The sequence below is a fragment of the Salmo trutta genome, unplaced genomic scaffold (genome assembly GCF_901001165.1).
Source record: "Salmo trutta unplaced genomic scaffold, fSalTru1.1, whole genome shotgun sequence".
In the NCBI taxonomy this organism is placed as follows: Eukaryota; Metazoa; Chordata; class Actinopteri; order Salmoniformes; family Salmonidae; genus Salmo; species Salmo trutta.
Window position 1 is genome coordinate 41,579 of NW_021822373.1, and position 14,525 is coordinate 56,103.

Below are 14,525 nucleotides of genomic sequence, written 5' to 3' on the forward strand. Positions count from 1 at the left end.
TTCTCTACAGTGTGGATTCTCTGATGAATTATAATGCCTGATGTCGAGGTGAATCTCTTCCCACAGTCAGAGCAGCAGTGAGGTTTCTTCCCTGTGGATCTCTGCGGGTGTTTCTTGAGGTGTTCTAATGTGGAGACACTCTTCTCTGCCTCTTCAGCATCATGAGGTTGTTGAGGCTCCCCAGAGGATCCAAGATAGTCACGTCTCTCTCCTGTGTGAATAACAAAGTCAGACAGATGATTAAAGGCCCAAAACAGCAGAATCCACTGTAAAAGGTGATTCCAACAGCGGAGCCATGATATACAACAATTGACGTCTGTAATGAATGTTACAATTATTTAATTTTCTTAAAATGAGCAAGAATAGTCATATTTAGTCTTGTTTTCACATTAGTAGTAACATCTAAGACTGTAGACTAGAAATAAGTTATTCATGTTGTTGAAACTCTAAGCACTGTGCCAGACGACTTTTGGTCTCCAATATAGGCCCCTTTCTGTATTTGCTAAAATTGCGACACGAGGGCAATTTGGTTGTAGAAACTCCTCCCTGCTAATGAGGAAACCGATAGTTATGGATGTAGTATATCTGGTAATGAGGTAACCACTAGTTATGGATGTAGTATATCTGGTAATGAGGAAACCACTAGTTATGGATGTAGTATATCTGGTAATGAGGAAACCGCTAGTTATGGATGTAGTATATCTGGTAATGAGGAAACCACTAGTTATGGATGTAGTATATTTGCTAATGAGGAAACCACTAGTTATGGATGTAGTATATCTGCTAATGAGGAAACCACTAGTTATGGATGTAGTATATCTGGTAATAAGGAAACCACTAGTTATGGATGTAGTATATCTGGCAATGAGGAAACCACTAGTTATGGATGTAGTATATCTGGTAATGATGAAACCACTAGTTATGGATGTAGTATATCTGCCTGGAGCAAAAATGGTGAGCAAAGATTGTAGTTTTTCACAATGTATTCTGAATGTGAATAGGGGAAAACTCAGGGGAGTAACCTCCATTTCCAGGTTGCTTATGAGTACATTTCACACTACTTTGGATTAAAGTTGGAAGGCTCGTTTGAATGTCCTGCTTAATATAATGGTTGTGTCATCATCGCAAATCAACCGCTTTGTACTTAAAAAACACTTCAAACAGTAAAATGCTCTTTGTCTAGCTTTTCCATCAGCCTGAAAATGAGGGTTTGTACACTGTTTGCCAAATTGGCCCATAACTTCACCAAACAACAAACATACCTATGTAATGAACGAAGAAGCACTTTGGTTGTTGTTGCATGAGACACATAGTGTCTTCTAGGACCCATAACAATAACATAGACCTACTGTAGGACCCATAACTTCACCTAACAATAACATAGACCTACTGTAGGACCCATAACTTCACCTAACAATTACATAGACCTACTGTAGGACCCATAACTTCACCTAACAACAACATAGACCTACTGTAGGACCCATAACTTCACCTAACAACAACATAGACCTACTGTAGGACCCATAACTTCACCTAACAATAACATAGACCTACTGTAGGACCCATAACTTCACCTAACAACAACATAGACCTACTGTAGGACCCATAACTTCACCTAATAACAAATATAGGAAAATAGCTCTGTGTGTTGAACAATAGCCTATCCATCAAGGAACAGTTCTCTACACATTATGAGCAAAGTATCTGTGTGCAAACAGACTAACGAGACCCTACTGTAAATCAACCAGACAATAACACATTATAAACATACATTTGTTAGGGATGTTGGATCCAACATGGAGCACAGCATAACTGTCTTTACCAGAGTAATGAATGAAGAAGCACTTTGGTTGTTGTTGCATGTCGTGGCGTTTGTCATGTGACTGTCATTCAGAAAATGATTTCCTGGATCAGCTGATGATAGTTGAACATGTGACTGTAACTAAACAGCTACAGTATTAAGTATTATGTGTAATTATTGAAGAACCGCATTAATGACAGTATCCATTTGGGTGTTGTCAATAAAGTTAAGGTGACTCTAGGTTAGAACCATTGGATTTAGCAAACTCTGAAATGATATAGGATTTCTGTGCCCATGAAAACTGTACAACATACTATTATATCCACACGTTATGACTATAACTACTGTTCCCTGAAGGAGGGAAACTATGTACAACATACTATTAAATCCACATGTTATGCTATAACTACTGTTCCCTGAAGGAGGGAAACTAGGTACAACATACTATTAAATCCACATGTTATGCTATAACTACTGTTCCCTGAAGGAGGGAAACTAGGTACAACATACTATTAAATCCACGCCTCGCTGGAAGCCCCGCCTTCCACAGGTGATGAGACTGAGGCCAAACAAGTGTTGTACCTCATTTCCCTCCTTCAGGGAACAGTAATTATAGTCATAAAGTTACACTCCCTTTCAGTCGGTCAACTTCGGGACAACATACTATGGGGAAATACAATCATTCCCCAACTGACCCAAATGGATACTAAATGAAACGGCCCATGGCAGACCACCCAGACCTTACCCCGCAAGATATGTCAGTTTTGTCAATTTATTCACTGTCTTTTGTTTGAAACACTCCTGTCGATGTTGAGTAAGGACACACACCTAATTACGCATATAGAAGTAGGACTAGTCTACCTGTTCTGTGTGCAAATGTTGGCCTATAAATGTGCCCATTTGGGGATGTCTGATAGTATTTCTGATTGTCTTAATGCACCACCACTAATGAGTTGTGGAGCTTCTCAAAGCAAATTTCTCTTCACCTCAAACAGCAAGTAAACAAAGTCTAATCAAAATCAATTGTAAATGACAATAGTTCCTCAAAGTATTTGAAAAACATTTCCAGCTCTCGCCCTTTCGATAATCACTCAGCATAAAAGGGAAAAATGTAATGCTCTGATCCAGTGGAAATGTCATAAAATACCTGATTACTTCTTATCCCTTTAACAAATAGCCTACAGCTGTGTCTGTCCAGAACTCACTGGCGGGAAACTGAGGGCCCTGAATTATTAATACAATGTTTCAAGTTCGTTGTAGACAGGCCATGTGATTTAGAGGATATTTATTTGCAATGTTTTTTTTTTGGCAATGTTTTACATAGTTGGCAATGGCAATAAAAGTTACTTTTAGACTTGTATAATTTTCATTTAGATTTAGATAGAATGTAAATTAATCACAGACAATGATTTTGAGATACTATTATAAATTAAATTAACCTGTTCCAGTAAAATGTGCATATGAAAATCATAACTGGCACACAGATTGGTAGAAATGGTCAGATAAATTTGCACTCCAAATGTAGGTTACTGACAGCTTGTGTAGCCCATTACCAGCAACGTCAGAATTTATGAAGGACAGCAGGAGGTGGTGGTTCAGGAAGGTTTTGTTTATTCCTCTGGTTGGGCCATATTGATGTAATGGCATGAAAATAAATTGGCTGAATATTATACAATGACTTATCAACAGCTCTAATAATTTGCCTCAACAGGAAATCTTCACTGGCAAATCTACAATATACTGTATAGCCTAGAAACCTGGTTAAACTATCATTATGACATCATGGATGAATTCTAGAATATACTATATATCCTAGAAACCTGGTTAAACTATCATTATGACATCATGGATGAATTCTAGAATATACTATATAGCCTAGAAACCTGGTTAAACTATCATTATGACATCATGGATGAATTCTAGAATATACTATAAAGCCTAGAAACCTGGTTAAACTATCATTATGACATCATGGATGAATTCTAGAATATACTATATAGCCTAGAAACCTGGTTAAACTATCATTATGACATCATGGATGAATTCTAGAATATACTATATAGCCTAGAAACCTGGTTAAACTATCATTATGACATCATGGATGAATTCTAGAATATACTATATATCCTAGAAACCTGGTTAAACTATCATTATGACATCATGGATGAATTCTAGAATATACTATATAGCCTAGAAACCTGGTTAAACTATCATTATGACATCATGGATGAATTCTAGAATATACTATAAAGCCTAGAAACCTGGTTAAACTATCATTATGACATCATGGATGAATTCTAGAATATACTATATAGCCTAGAAACCTGGTTAAACTATCATTATGACATCATGAATGAATTCTAGAATATACTATATAGCCTAGAAACCTGGTTAAACTATCATTATGACATCATGGATGGCCAGTCCTTGTATTCATAGTGTAGTGAATTCAGGGGGTTGCCCTGAGCTGGACTCAAACCTGGGTCCATTGACTGTCAAGCCAACACTTTATAACTGTTATGCCAAGATGTCTGAACTTCTTGAAGCGGTCACTAGGTGTTGGGTTACGGTTGCTACAATAGCTTTCTCTATGAATTTGAGAGTGGTTACATTTCTCCAGCCCCAATCCCTCAGCTGTTTACCAAACCAAGTCTCTGGGCAGCCATTTAGTTGCTGTTTAAATACCAGGTTGTCCCTTTAAAAAAGCCACACAACAATCAATCAACCAATCTGCAGTTCAAACAATAACAAAGCTGTAATTCCACCACTGTTTTGGTAATAAGATGATTATGGGGTTGGAGAAATGTAACTACTTTCAAATTCACAGACAGACCTATGGATGCAAGGACTGACCATCCATGATGTCAACATTATAGTTTTAACCATGTTGAGGCTATACAGTGTTGATTTACATTGTCTCTAAACATTAGAGTAAAAAAAGCTTATTTGGGGTTCTGATGGGGTACAACAGTTGAACTAAGCTCATGAGGCATGTGTTATATTCTTCAAGAATCAATGGCTATAAATAAATAATTTAAAAGTCACAATATGGATGTAGCTATTGCATATTTCCCCTTTAACACCAAACATCAATTCAACAACTGCTGAGTTTGTGCCTCTGTATTTAAGACAGTACTTACTAGTGTTAATCAGGGAACGTTCATCGTTAGAACCATTGGACGCCTTAAGATGCGTTTGGGAAACCGGGCCCAAATATCCAGTTTCCTCCTCTTTCATTCTGAACGCGTCCTTCTCTTCTTCTTTCACTGTAACAGCCTCACCCTCTACTTGTTTTTGTATTGTGACATCCTCCTCCTCCTCTTTCACGACAACGTTCAGCCACAGTCCCTCTTTCTCCGTCCAGCAGACCTCTTCTTTAGCAGGAGGAGAGTAGCTTAGTGAACTCATGGTCGGGGATGTTAGCTAGCTAGGCTAATGCTAACTTAACCAGCCAGCTAGCTGAATAATAACAACAACACCGTAAATATGAAATTAAATCGGATAACTAACTAGACGACAGAAGTGGGTTTAAAACACAGTGGCTAATACACACTAACGCGTCTAAAGAGCTTTATTGGTTCGGCTATTTTGTCTAGCAAGCTACCGAGGTGGCTGAATAACTGTTGCTGTTGTTGAAAGAAGAGTTCCGTCCACTACATTATACGTCACACCAACAGCATTACCTTAAAGCCCCACATGATGTATTGTTACACCATGTAGGAGCAGTATAGACCTAGTCTGTTCATTATATACATCTACATGATGTATTGTCACACCATGTAGGAGCAGCATAGACCTAGTCTGTTCATTATATACATCTACATGATGTATTGTTAGTCCATGTAGGAGCAGTATAGACCTAGTCTGTTCATTATATACATCTACATGATGTATTGTTACACCATGTAGCAGCAGTATAGACCAAGTCTGTTCATTATATACATCTACATGATGTATTGTTACACCATGTAGGAGCAGTATAGACCTAGTCTGTTCATTATATACATCTACATGATGTATTGTTACACCATGTAGGAGCAGTATAGACCTAGTCTGTTCATTATATACATCTACATGATGTATTGTTACACCATGTAGGAGCAGTATAGACCTAGTCTGTTCATTATATACATCTGCATGATGTATTGTTACACCAACAAAATTAAGGAAAATTATATTATTTTATAGTAACACAAAACGCAGAGAGAGATTTAGTTTAACACGTAATTCTCAAAAGGTCTGAATTATTGCTACCCATGTTGATTTGTGCCCAATTTACAATTTCTTTGTTGATGTGTCTTGCTGGAAGATCCACTTATGGCCAAGATTCAGCCTCCTAGCAGAGAGGTAACCAGGTTTTGGGCTAAAATATCCTGGTAGTGGGTAAAGATTATTTATTTATTTTATACAGTAATTTTTGCTCTTCTTTATCAAGGGTATCAATAACTAGGTGCTTATTTTGACATCTAGTTATTTGACTGAATCAGAAATACAGATGTGGAGTTGATGTAGTTTGATTTAAATTCTCATAAACAAATCTGAACTAATCAAACAACACTTGTTGCTCTTTGTACGTGTTAATAATAATATTATTATTTAATGGAGAGAGAAAAAACGTTTCGCTAAACTGCTTTATAATATTATAATTACTTGAAGAATAAAAAAAGTTGTCCCTCCTCAACTGCGTTTCCTCCCTCCAGACAGCAGATGGCGATATGTGTCTTTCAGGCGATGTTTCTAGTGTGACGTATAATCTAGTGGACGGAACGCTTCTTCAACAACTGCAGCCACCTCGGTAGCTCGCTAGCCGACAAAGTCGCACCATTCAAGTTCTTTATACGATTTCGTGGTTTAATTGCCACTATGATTTAAACATACTTATGTGGAAACAACTAGCTACCCCATTTGATGTAATATTTACGTTGTAAGTCAGCTAGCTGGCTGGTTAAGTTAGCACTAGTCTAGTCGCTAATGCTAACTAGCTATTATCCCCGACCATGAGTTCACTAAGCTACTCTCCTCCTGTTAAAGAGGAGGTCTGCTGGACGGAGAAAGAAGCTCTGGTGAAAGAGGAGGAAGAAGAGGAGGATGTTACAATAAAAAAACAAGTAGAGGGTGAGACTGTTACAGTGAAAGAAGAAGAGAAAGACGTTGCGGAGAAAGACGCCTTCAGAGAGGAGGAGGATGTTACTGTGAAAGAAGAGGAGGAAGATGCAGTTTTTGGAGTGAAAGAGGAGGATGAAGTGAAAGAAGATGAAGACGTTTTTGGAATGAAGGATGAAGAGGGGGAGATTACTGTCACATTAGAGGAAGAAGAGAAGACTGGAGAACTGATTAACACCAGTAAATACAGTGAGTACTATCTAATAAAACAGGGACATTGATCTGATTAACACCAGTAAATACAGTGAGTACTATCTAATAAAACAGGGACATTGATCTGATTAACACCAGTAAATACAGTGAGTACTATCTAATAAAACAGGGACATTGATCTGATTAACACCAGTAAATACAGTGAGTACTATCATATAAAACAGGGACATTGATCTGATTAACACCAGTAAATACAGTGAGTACTATCTTATAAAACAGGGACACAAGCCATTTTCAAGTCTTGCCATAGACTTTCAAGACGATTTAAGTCCAAACTGTAACTAGGTCACTCAGGAACATTCAATGTCATCTTGGTAAGCTCCTCCAGTGTAGATTTGGCCTTGTGGTTTAGGTTATTGTCCTGTTAGGACAGTTTTTTTGTATTCAGATCGCTGAAATGCTCTCTACCTACGTAACATTTAGTGTCTCCTTATGTTACGCTGGTAAAATAGTTTTCATGGGCACAGAAATCCTAAATCATTTCAGAGTTTGCTAAATCCTATGGTTCTAACCGAGTCACCTTAACTTTATTGACAACACCCAAATGGATACTGTCATTAACGCGGTTCTTCAATAATTACTCATAATTCTTAATACTGTAGCTGTTTAGTTACAGTCACATGTTCAACTATCATCAGCTGATCCAGGAAATCATTTTCTGAATGACAGTCAAATGACAAACATCACGACATGCAACAACAACCAAAGTGCTTCTTCATTCATTACTCTGGTAAAGACAGTTATGCCGTGCTCCACGTTGGATCCAACATCCCTAACAAATTGATGTTCATAGTGTTATTGTCTGGTTGATTTACAGTAGGGTCTCGTTAGTCTGTTTGGACACAGAGATATTTAGCTCATAATGTGTAGAGAACTGTTCCTTGATGGATAGGCTATTGTACAACACACAGAGCTATTTTCCTTTATTCAGGACATTTAGAAAGACAACACATTACAGAGTAGCCTAGTGGGATTATTCACAAAATTATCTGGTGATCAGGTTATGAAATGTCATGACAAAAACATTAAATAATTTATAGTCCTAGGTCTATGTTGTTGTTAGGTGAAGTTATGGGTCCTACAGTAGGTCTATATTGTTGTTAGGTGAAGTTATGGGTCCTACAGTAGGTCTATGTTGTTGTCAGGTGAAGTTATGGGTCCTACAGTAAGTATACTTTATTGTTAGATGAAGCTATGGGCCAATTTGGGTACACTTAGTTTGCAAACGCTCATTGACAGACTGGTAGCAAAGTTAGCCAAAGAGCATTTTACTGGTTAAAGTGTTTTTTTTAAAAGTATAAAGCAGTTGATTTGCGACAACACATATTATATTAAGCAGGACATTCAAAGGAGCCTTTCAGTTATAATCCAAAGTAGTGTGAAATGTACTCATAAGCAACCTGGAAATGGCGGCTATTTTTGCTGGCAGCCTGTAAGTTTCCCCACTGTGGGGAATTAGTGAATAGACAACAGAGCTTCATGTTTCCTTGAGTAGTGTAACCGATGTGAAATGGCGAGTTAGTTAGCGGTGGTGCGCGCTAATAGCGTTTCAATCGGGTGACGTCACTCGCTCTGCGACCTGAAGTAGTTGTTCGGTGGCTTTTGTGGCGCGATGGGTAACGATGCTTCGTGGGTGTCAGTTGTTGATGTGTGCAGAGGGTCCCTGGTTCAAGCCCAGGTTGGGGCGAGATGAGGAGACGGACGGAAGCTATACTGTTACATGTGGCACTCCTGATCTTTCTCTGTAATATTCAGAATACCTTGTGAAAAACCAAAATCTTTTCGCACCATTTTTGCTCCAGGCAGATATACTACCTCCATAACTAGTGGTTTCCTCATTACCAGATATACTACATCCATAACTAGTGGTTTCCTCATTACCAGATATACTACATCCATAACTAGGGGTTTCCTCATTACCAGATATACTACATCCATAACTAGGGGTTTCCTCATTACCAGATATACTACATCCATAACTAGTGGTTTCCTCATTACCAGATATACTACATCCATAACTAGTGGTTTCCTCATTACCAGATATACTACATCCATAACTAGTGGTTTCCTCATTAGCAGATATACTACATCCATAACTAGCGGTTTCCTCATTAGCATGGAGGTGTTTCTGCAACCAGATATACTATATCCATAACTAGCGGTTTCCTCATTAGCTTGGAGGAGTTTCTACAACCAGATACAGTGCCTTGCGAAAGTTTTCACCCCCTTGGCATTTTTCTTATTTTGTTGCATTACCTGTAATTTAAATGTATTTTTATTTGGATTTCATGTAATGGACATACACAAAATAGTCCAAATTGGTGAAGTGAAATGAAGAAAAAAATTCAAAACAATAAAAAAAACTAAAAGTGGTGTGTGTTCACCCCCTTTGCTATGAAGCCCCTAAATAAGATCTGGTGCAACCAATTACCTTCAGAAGTCACATAATTAGTTAAATAAAGTTCACCTGTGTGCAATCTAAGTGTCACATGATCTGTCACATGATCTCAGTGTATATATACACCTGTTCTGAAAGAGCCCAGAGTCTGCAACACCACTAAGCAAGGGGCACCACCAAGCAAGCGGCACTATGAAGACCAAGGAGCTCTAGCTTTATGGTTTACATTGACATAATTAAAATACTTCTACTACAATGTTAAAACCTTTTAGGGACAGACGTTCCGAACGCCTCACCAATATCCAATGGTAGAGCGTGGCGCAAAATACAAATACCTCAAAAATGCTATAACTTCAATTTCTCAAACATATGACTATTTTACACCATTTTAAAGACAAGACTCTCGTTAATCTAACCACATTGTCCGATTTCAAAAAGGCTTTACAGCGAAAGCAAAACATTAGATTATGTCAGGAGAGTACCCTGCCAAAATAATCACACAGCCATTTTCAAAGCAAGCATATATGTCACAAAAACCAAAACCACAGCTAAATACAGCACTAACCTTTGATGATCTTCATCAGATGACACTCCTAGGACATTATGTTATACAATACATGCATGTTTTGTTCAATCAAGTTCATATTTATATCAAAAAACAGCTTTTTACATTAGCATGTGATGTTCAGAACGAGCATACCCACCGTAAACTTCTAGTGAATTTACTAAATTACTCATGATAAACGTTCACAAAAAAACAGAACCATTTTTTAAAGAATTATAGATACAGAACTCCTTTATGCAATCGCGGTGTCAGATTTTAAAATAACTTTTCGGCGAAAGCACATTTTGCAATATTCTGAGTAGATAGCTCGGCCATCACAGGCTAGCTAATTTGACACCCACCAAGTTTGGTGCTCACTAAACTCAGAATTACTATTAGAAAAATTGGATTACCTTTGCTGTTCTTCGTCAGAATGCACTCCCAGGACTTCTACTTCAACAACAAATGTTGTTTTGGTTCCAAATAATCCATAGTTATATTCAAATAGCTCCGTTTTGTTCGTGCGTTCAGGTCATTATCTGAAGGGTCAAAATATTCCATTACCGTACTTAGAAGCATGTCAAACGCTGTTTAAAATCAATTTTTATGCTATTTTTCTCGTAAAATAGTGATAATATTCCAACCAGGCAACGTTGTATTCATTCAAAGGCTGAAAGAAAAAAATGGAGTAGTCTCATGAACGCGCATCTCAGTCTCACTGTCCCCAGGCTGACCACTTACAAACTCTGCTGCTGTTCTTTGCCCAGAGACAGCAGACACCCCATTCCACTTTCTGGCGGCTTTAGAGAGCCAATGGAAGCCTTAGAAAATGTCACGTTACAGCACAGATGCTGTATTTTCGATAGAGATTCTACAGAAGGACAATAAATTGACAGACAGGGCACTTCCTGTATGGAATCTTCTCAGGTTTTGGCCTGCCATATGAGTTCTGTTATACTCACAGACACCATTCAAACAGTTTTAGAAACTTTTAGAGTGTTTTCTATCCAAATCTACTAATTATACGCATATTCTAGTTTCTGGGCAGGAGTAGTAACCAGATTAAATCGGGTACGTGTTTTATCCTGCTGTGAAAATACTGCCCCCTATCCCAAATAGGTTAAATAAAAAAATAAGCAAACACGTTTGGTGTTTGCCAAAAGGCATGTGGGAGACTACCCAAATATATGGAAGAAGGTACTCTGGTCAGATGAAATGAAAATGTAGCTTTTTGTCCATCAAGGAAAATGCTATGTCTGGCGCAAACCCAACACCTCTCCTCACCCCGAGAACACCATCCCCACAGTGAAGCATGGTGGTGGCAGCATCATGCTGTAGGGATGTTTTTCATCTGCAGGGACTGGGAAACTGGTCAGAATTGAAGGTATGATGGGTGGCGCTAAATACAGGGAAATTCTTGAGGGAAACCTGTTTCAGTCTTCCAGAGATTTGAGACTGGGACGAAGGTTCACCTTCCAGCAGGACAATGACCCTAAGCATACTGCTAAAGCAACACTCGTGTGGTTTAACCTGTTATGACTAGGGGGCAGTATTTTCACGGCCGGATAAAAAACGTACCCGATTTAAGGGGAAACATTTAAATGTCTTGGAATTGCCTGGTCAAAGCCCAGACCTCAATCTAATTGAGAATCTGTGTTATGACTTAAAGATTAATGTACACCAGCTGAACCCATCAAACTTGAAGGAGCTGGAGCAGTTTTGAATGGGCAAAAATCCCAGTGGCAAGTTTATAGAGACATACCCCAAGAGACTTGCAGCTGTAATTGCTGCAAAAGGTGGCTCTACAAAGTATTGACTTTGGGGGGGTGAATAGTTATGCACGCTCAAGTTTTCTGTTTTTTTGTCTTATTGTTTGTTTCACAATAAAAAATATTTTGCATCTTCAAAGTGGTAGGCATGTTCTGTAAATCAAATCATACAAACCCCCCAAAAATCTATTTTAATTCCAGGTTGTAAGGCAACAAAGTTGGAAAAATGCCAAGGGGGTGAATACTTTTGCAAGCCACTGTATACTACATCCATAACTAGTGATTTTCTCATTAGCATGGAGGAGTTTCTGCAACTAAATTGTGTGTGCATCGCCCTTGTGCGGCAATTTTAGCAAACACAGGAAGGGGCCTATATTGGTGACCAAAAGTTGCCCGGCACACTGCTTAGGGGTTCAGTAACTGTGAAAACGTATTTCTAGCCTACAATCATCGATGTTACTAATGATGTGAAAACAAGACAAAATATTGTTGCTCACTTGACTGTCGTAATATAATTGTAACATTCATTACAGATGTCAATTGTTGTACAACATCATGGCTATGCTGTTGGCATCACCTTTTATAGTGGATTTCTGCTGTTGTGGGCCTTTAACCATCTGTCTGTCTTTTTTGTTCACACAGGAGAGAGAAGTGACTATCGAGGATCCTCTGGGGAGCCTCAACAAGCTCATGATGCTGATGTGGCAAAGAAAAGTCTCTCCAGATCAAAACACCTCAAGAAACACCAGCAGAGACCCACAAGGAAGAAAACTCACCGCTGCTCTGACTGTGGGAAGAGTTTTGTTTCTTCAGGACATTTAAAATCACACCAGAGAACACACACGGGAGAGAAACCTTATAGCTGTGCTCAATGTGGGAAGAGATGCACTCAGTCAACAGACCTTAAAAAACATGAGAGAATACATACAGGAGAGAAACCTTATAGCTGCTCTGACTGTGGAAAGAGTTTTGTTTTTTCAGGACAGTTAAAATCGCACCAGAGAACACACACGGGAGAGAAACCTTATAGCTGTGCTGAATGTGGGAAAAGATTCACTCAGTCAACAGACCTTAAAAAACATGAGAGAATACATACAGGAGAGAAAACTTATAGCTGCTCTGACTGTGGACAGAGCTTTGTTTTTTCAGGACAGTTAAGATTACACCAGAGAACACACACGGGAGAGAATCCTTATAGATGTGCTCAATGTGGGAGGAGTTTTACTCAGTCAAGCAGCTTGATAGTACACCAGAGAACACACACAGGAGAGAAATCTCATAGCTGTGATCAATGTGGGAAGAGTTTTGTTTCATCTAGCACTCTGACTACACACCAGAGAACACACACGGGAGAGAAACCTTATAGCTGTAATCAATGTGGAAAGAGTTTTTCTCAGCCAAACGGCCTGATAGTTCACCGGCGAGTACACACAGGAGAGAAACGTCATAGTTGTGATCAATGTGACAAGAGATACTCTGATAAAAGATCTCTGATTAAACATCAGAAAATACATGGAGTTGTTTCATGATATCAATGAATTAATGTCACAATGTAGAATGTCAATTTAAATGCATCTCTAAAATGTAACTGACTGTCTTCTGCAGGTTGTCTTCTAATCAGTGAGTTAAATTATATCTCCCATTTCCATGATTTTTTAAAAAGTTGTGTTATTTTCAACTGCACATAACCTGATTTCCCCACTAATTGATATATCAGTGATTTATTGTGATGTATGCAGCCAACTGACAATTTGTGGGTACAATTATATTGACATTGTTGCCCTGCTTTTAGAATATCAGGGTTAATTGATTAACTTTATATGTGTACGTTGTATTGACCTGCTCCCTTATAAGTGAATAAAGATTTAGTTTAAGAATAACTCTGACTTGTGTGATAAGTTTGTCTCCTCAATTGATATTAAAGAAATTAACCACCACATTTGGAAAAAAAACTGCCCTGTCCTGAAAATTCGGGGGGGGGGGGGGGGTTCTTCCCAATATGAGAGGAGTTGCTAAATTTATTGAATAAACCTTTTTCCATAAAGTTAGAGTGAAACCCACCTTCTAACAAGTTCTTCGAAGAACAACCTTTTGGGGATGTTTTTCATTGACCAAGAACCCTACGGTTCTTAGGGGATCTGAGAACAACTCCAGTTGAACCCTTCATTTTTAGAGTGTAGTCGGCTCTATTTACTCTCAGATTCAAACATGATGATTAGTATCAACGATCAAGTCAGCTGCTGCTGCTCCAATACAGTATGAGGTGAGACGGTGAACTGATGTTGAACTGGGCAGTCAATCAATCATTCTGTACTATGAGTCTATCAAATAAAATTTTATTAGTCACATGCGCCGAATACAACAGGTGTAGACCTTACAGTGAAATGCTTACTTACAAGCCCCTAAACAACAATGCAGTTTTAAAAAGTACAAATAGTATAATAAGAAATAAAAGGAACAAGTAATTAAAGTGCAGAAGTTAAATAACAATAGCTAGACTATATACAGGGGGTAGCGGTACAGAGTCAATGTGCGGGGGCACTGGTTAGTCGAGGTAATTGAGGTAATATGTACATGTAGGTAGAGTTATTAAAGTGACTATGCATAGATGATAACAGAGTGTGTGTGTGTGGGGGG

The 14,525-nt window shown here is 38.4% G+C and overlaps 1 long non-coding RNA gene across 1 annotated transcript; it reads left to right on the forward strand.

The window, feature by feature from the left end:
• Window positions 1-7,098: 7,098 nt before the first annotated feature.
• LOC115182022 (uncharacterized) lies at window positions 7,099-12,967 on the forward strand. The gene is made up of 2 exons (XR_003873596.1): window positions 7,099-7,153; window positions 12,531-12,967. It is a non-coding gene; the product is annotated as an uncharacterized LOC115182022 (long non-coding RNA).
• The last annotated feature ends 1,558 nt before the right edge of the window (window positions 12,968-14,525 follow it).